We start from the raw sequence: 6,652 nt of genomic DNA, 5'->3' as shown, positions 1-6,652 counted from the left end.
AGAAAATAAAATAAAAAATTAAAATTAAAAAATTAAAAAAGATGTGTTGTTTGTTTTTTGTGGTGGTGTGTTATAGTAAAACATTTTTTTTTAATGTTTTAAAAGAACATTTAGATGCTAACATTAACTCAGAAACGGAAACTATCCATATTGATATGTAAGGTTATATTTTGTTTTTATTATTGTTTATTTATTTTAACGTTTATATTTCTTAATAGAACGAGAACGATGATGAAATAGATACAGAACCGGGTCTCACTGTTGAGCGCATCTCCTCTCCTTCACTTCGCTGTCGTTGTAATAACCACCCTGCTCAGCAGCTTGTTTTTATAGTAAAATAAAAATCAAATGTTGCCATTTTGCCGTGATAAAATGTTACTAAAACATGGTTAAACGTGGCTGGTATTGGTAATGCCCACTCCGAGTCTGAGCATGCAGGCAGAAAATATCTGTCATATATATTATGTTGACGCGAATGCGAAATATCGATTTATCGATATAAAGTGAAACAAAACTGATAAACAATACGACAGTGCCAATGTAGAGAGCATTTTAACAGGATATTATTTATATACAGGCCCCGTGCTCGTGGTGAAATAGAAAGTATGCAAATTCATGCGATCTGTATGCACAACAAACAACTCAATATGTATTCTAGTTTAAAAAGTCTAAATTAGAAAACAATAAAATAATAATAACAGTAGTCTTAAAAATATATATATTGAAACTATTTAATCGCACGTATCATATGCAATAAACGATATTTAGTATATAGTGTGCAATGTATTATTGTAAATATGTAGCTAAGTGCTAAGCATGACGTCGCGAATAAGGTTTTGTTCTGACTAATCCCCATTTTTGAATTTCGGGTTCCATATAAATGGATAAATGATCTCAAAATGTCGCAGAAATGAATCATTATCAGAAAATCTAAGTGCTTCCAAAACGGACAGCTGCGGGGAGCGCGTGGATTTCTATTTTCAGCTGCACTGAGAGCTCATTTTACCCACCTCTCACCGACGTGTGAAAAACACAAAACGAAAGGCTTACATTTTAATAAGAGAGATGGTTTCCCGATCAGAAAAAGCAACGACATTAATTGTATTAGTGATCGCAAAGTCTGTAATTGCTCGATATTGCGGAGATAATAGACTAGCTTGCGGGGTGAAGCATTGCAGGACCGGTTTGTTCGTTTACAAACAAAACCGCAGTGGGCCGCAGTATTGCGAGTTGGCTTGTGAAAGGGTTCCTAGCGATCTAGTAAGCGAAGCAATGGGTTTGACAACACCAGTGACGTTATTCAGTTTTACTTTTTACAAGTTTGATTCTTGTTTAAGTGTGATCGGTATGGTTTGCACGAGCAAAACATCCCACTGGAATTAAAGCAACAGATCCGACTGATTTTCATAACGTCAACAACTGCAACCTGTGCATATTCATCACAGTAACTCCGCACTCATTCACAATGTAATAGAACAATACAACATGTATACAATCTGACTTGCATACAAACCTTGTGCGGAATAGCAGGCAACACAACATAGACCTGCTGAAGGGCAATATTCACAAAGCACGTACACACCTAACTTTGCATTTTTTCATTGTAACAGTAAAAAGACCCAACGCACAACACAGCTACATGTAGAACGGCTCTTTAATTAACTTCCCGACTTCTGAAAGGATCTTCAAAACAAAGAAACAGAACAATAAAACAAATGCAATGTTAAGTGCTGAGTTCCTGTAGTACATTATTCACATCTTATAAACACCGAACACTGCGTTATAAAAGCTCAATCTGTAAAATACATTTTCTAATAACTTCATTAATTTATTATTACCCTTGCAGATTTTCTTGTCGTTACTAATGGATTTTTTTTTTTTCCATTTCGGTTTTCAATCCGTTAGTGAAATCTGAAGCAATTATTCTCTCGAAAGGCTTTGGGGGTATTTATGTATGTATGTATGTATGTATGTATGTATGTATGTATGTATGTATGTATGTATGTAATTATGTATTTATTTATTTATTTAGTATAAAAGTCGCTTATTTTGGATAAAGAAAAAAGATTATGTTAGTTTTAATATTTTAATGGCATGGCTTGGATTGTTGGTTTAAATGCCTGATTTCAGTAAAAAAAAAATGCATTTGAATGACTAAGTGTATGCATTACAATGAAGCGGCTGCATTTACGCGCATTTATGAGTGAGCTGCATTTTTATTATAGCGACTGACATTAAAATAATAAATTATAAATTAATAATAAATTAATTATAAATTAATAAATTAATTACCGAATTTTGACTCAAAAGTTTGACTTAAGAAGCCAACAATATAAGCGATATATATAAAGGCCTGCAGGAGCTGATCCTATAACCCCGTAAGCTCGTGGTAAAAGGCATGTCTGAGGAGAGTATTTCATTGGCAGATCGGGTCAGAACCTGTAATGGAATAACATGAGTAGAAAGTAAAAATCGATGCGAATTACAGCCCCGTACTTGTACTGCATGCACCTCATACCCAGTCAGTATCTGCCTATCTGCCTTGCCTGCCTGGCTTTTCATGCACTAATCCCAACCCCATCAACTCAGTCAAATCAGATCTCGTTTTGTGGCAAATCTGCTTCATTTGGAGCAATTTGGAGCAGGAGTTTGCTGGATTTGAATATCAAATTATCCTTACATTATTCATGGAAGCAATATGGGGATTTATTTTTTAAATATATCTCTCTGTCTCTCGCTCTCCTATCACATTGTAGAGAAATTGTGCCTGGGAATAATAATAATAATTTAGAAAAATAATAATAATAATTTAAATAATTACAATTTAAATCTTGTATTTAGGGAGAGATTTTCTAGTGTGCAAGGATGCCTGTTTTTCTGGTCTGCTGTAAAGGAAGATATCACACCTACTAGTTCTGGCCCATCAGAGGGAGATTAAAGCGGCATAGGTCAACGATCATTTCCAGCATTTTAGGGCCCCGTACTGTATAGTATTTCCCTGTCTCATGCGCAATCGGGATTAGTGAATTTCGCTGACTGGCCAATCAACCAAAGCGAATACCAGGGCTGCTGTAACAGGAACGCGCTGCTGAAATAGCAACGCGCTGCTGTAATAGGAACGCGCTGCTGTAACAGGAACGCGCTGCTGTAATAGGAACGCGCTGCTGTAATAGCAACGCGCTGCTGTAACAGGAACGCGCTGCTGTAATAGGAACACACTGCTGTAATAGGAACACGCTGCTGTAATAGGAACACACTGCTGTAATAGCAACGCGCTGCTGTAACAGGAACGCGCTGCTGTAACAGGAACACGCTGCTGTAACAGGAACGCGCTGCTGTAATAGGAACGCGCTGCTGTAATAGGAACGCGCTGCTGTAATAGGAACGCGCTGCTGTAATAGGAACGCGCTGCTGTAATAGGAACACGCTGCTGTAACAGGAACGCGCTGCTGTAACAGGAACACGCTGCTGTAATAGGAACGCGCTGCTGTAATAGGAACGCGCTGCTGTAATAGGAACGCGCTGCTGTAACAGGAACGCGCTGCTGTAATAGGAACACGCTGCTGTAACAGGAACGCGCTGCTGTAACAGGAACACGCTGCTGTAATAGGAACGCGCTGCTGTAATAGGAACACGCTGCTGTAACAGGAACACGCTGCTGTAATAGGAACGCGCTGCTGTAATAGGAACACGCTGCTGTAACAGGAACACGCTGCTGTAATAGGAACGCGCTGCTGTAATAGGAACACGCTGCTGTAATAGGAACGCGCTGCTGTAACGGGAACACGCTGCTGTAATAGGAACGCGCTGCTGTAACAGGAACGCGCTGCTGTAATAGGAACGCGCTGCTGTAATAGGAACACGCTGCTGTAACAGGAACGCGCTGCTGTAATAGGAACGCGCTGCTGTAATAGGAACGCGCTGCTGTAATAGGAACACGCTGCTGTAACAGGAACGCGCTGCTGTAACAGGAACACGCTGCTGTAATAGGAACGCGCTGCTGTAATAGGAACGCGCTGCTGTAATAGGAACACGCTGCTGTAACAGGAACGCGCTGCTGTAACAGGAACACGCTGCTGTAATAGGAACGCGCTGCTGTAATAGGAACACGCTGCTGTAACAGGAACACGCTGCTGTAATAGGAACGCGCTGCTGTAACAGGAACGCGCTGCTGTAATAGGAACGCGCTGCTGTAACAGGAACGCGCTGCTGTAACAGGAACGCGCTGCTGTAACAGGAACGCGCTGCTGTAATAGGAACACGCTGCTGTAACAGGAACGCGCTGCTGTAACAGGAACACGCTGCTGTAATAGGAACGCTATCAGCACTAGTTCTTTCATAAATTCTGCGTCACACCTGTTGCGCAATTTGCTGAATATTTTCAACGCGTTTCCCTCGGTTCTTAATTAACACCTCATTTTACAAAACTAGAACCAGCTCAGTTGTGTAATCTGAGGTCTCTTAGACAATTCCAAGTTGTTTGTTTATCAGTTTTGTAACATAAATATGGAATGCTCTTCTTCACAAAAATGTGTTAATTAAGTCTAGAGATCTGAGGTAGCTATTCGAAAGATGTGAGATTCAAAACATACTTTATTTATGAGGATATTGTTTCTTATGAAAAAGGGTCCTCCTAATTTTGAAAAACAAGGAAGCTACATTTTAAGGGCCCTATTCAAATATTATACTCATATTTTTCTAAACGAGATATAAAGTATTATAATTATAAGCCTGTAATGAATGAAGAGAACATGTTCTAAGGGAGTCGTCTTAAATCAGGCTAGTAATAAAACATTGTTGAACATTTCTGTGACGCCACGCAATCATTTGAAAGGCCCATGGAAGTTATTACGCCAATAATAGGCTACTGTAGCCTATATCACACTGTTTTAATGACAAAGAACATACTAATTGATACATTCGCCAATAAATAAATAGTATAAACTGACCCTTTCTGTAACCGGATACATGTAACAAGTAACTGCATTGCCCCCTATAGATGACACCCTCACAAACCCTTCAGTGACGCGGCGCTGTGTTTTTCCTACTGTGTTTATGGAGCACCAGTGTAGACCCCAGGAGGGACCATGTCTTCAGCCGGCCTTTATGAGGTGGAGGGTGGTTGTGGAGGCAACACTGCAGCATGAGGCCAGCTGGTGAGTGTTAGATTGGTTAAGGGCGCTGGAGCTAGGGGTGCTGGAGGTGCGGCAGCAACCCTGGCTTTGCATGGCTTCCATCAATAACAGGGGTGACAGCTTATGGCTTTCAGCACCCCCATAAAAAAATGTTCCAGCGCCTATGATTGGTTATCGTTTTTTTTTTAATTCCACACTACATTTTGCATTGCTCTTAGCAATATAACACCTTTTTTGAGATTTGAACATTTCCAAAGCCCCCTTTGATCTTAAACGATGCCGTTCTTCTTCCACACATTGTGCACGCAGCTATCTTGTGCATACATACATATTTGCCCTTTCCACCCAGCTGGCTGGATAAGCTCATTGGAAGCCAATGATTGGCGTAGTGAAATGATCGACGGTCCCGGTTAAGGTGGCTACTAAAAGAAAAGCCGTGGAATGCTCCACAACTGCAGTTCCACACCAGAGCTGCTGTGGCTGTTGTACCCTGTACAGACGCGAGGCATATAGATTCTCATTGGGGTCTTTGTATTCTATTATATTCCTATAAAACACCTGTTTTTTATAATGCGTTGCGGTGATGTCATTTCCATGTGATGCTATGTGTTGTGTCAAACAGTGACAACCACGCATTATATAATCTACATAGAAACGTGGCTGTCCGATTCATGGGGTGCTTTACATCTAAAGGCACGGAATATAAAGACAGGGGCTCACAAGCAAATGCCAATTCTCCTGTACTTTACACTATGGCAAGCCAAATTATCATGCATAGATATATCTAAATATTTTTAAGATATCTAAATTTCTGAAAAGGATTTCCAGATATCTGTAGATTGAGCTTTAAATGAGATATCTACAATGCATTTTCAGATACCTTTAAATCATTCTCAGATATCTGAAATTCAATTTAAAATATCTCGAAATTACGTCCTGTTCATTTAGAGATATCTCTAAATCATGCGAAGATATCTTGAAATGAACAGGAAGTCATTTCGAGATATTTTTAAATGATCTAGCTATATTTTTAAAAACGTTTATTTAAAGATATATATATATATATATATATATATATATATATATATATATATATATATATATATATATATATAAATTGTAATTTTAAGATATCTCTATAACAGTTTGACCTACCACACTAGCAAAATGCACATGGTCTACAGGTACCCCATATTATTTAAAGATATCTATAACTACATTTGAGATATCTTTCTTTCATTTTTAGATATGTCTAATTGATTTATAGATATCTTAAAATGTATTTGAAATATCTTCAAAACTGCACAATTAAATATATCTACAATTCAATTTGAGATATCTCGAAATGTTTTAGATATGTTTTAATATATTTGTTTGGTGCTTATCTGGAGCAGTGGATAGAATTCCTTCCCCTCTGATGGCGGGCCGGGTATGCCAGGCAAAGGCGAGATCCAACCTCATTACACAAGATTGGCCAGGATAGAGGGGGAAATGTTGCCTTTTTTTTTTAAATATAT

Source organism: Acipenser ruthenus, chromosome 15 (genome assembly GCF_902713425.1).
Source record: "Acipenser ruthenus chromosome 15, fAciRut3.2 maternal haplotype, whole genome shotgun sequence".
Taxonomy (NCBI): Eukaryota; Metazoa; Chordata; class Actinopteri; order Acipenseriformes; family Acipenseridae; genus Acipenser; species Acipenser ruthenus.
The sequence above is the reverse complement of the archived record's forward strand: the minus strand, read 5'-3'. Positions refer to the sequence as shown.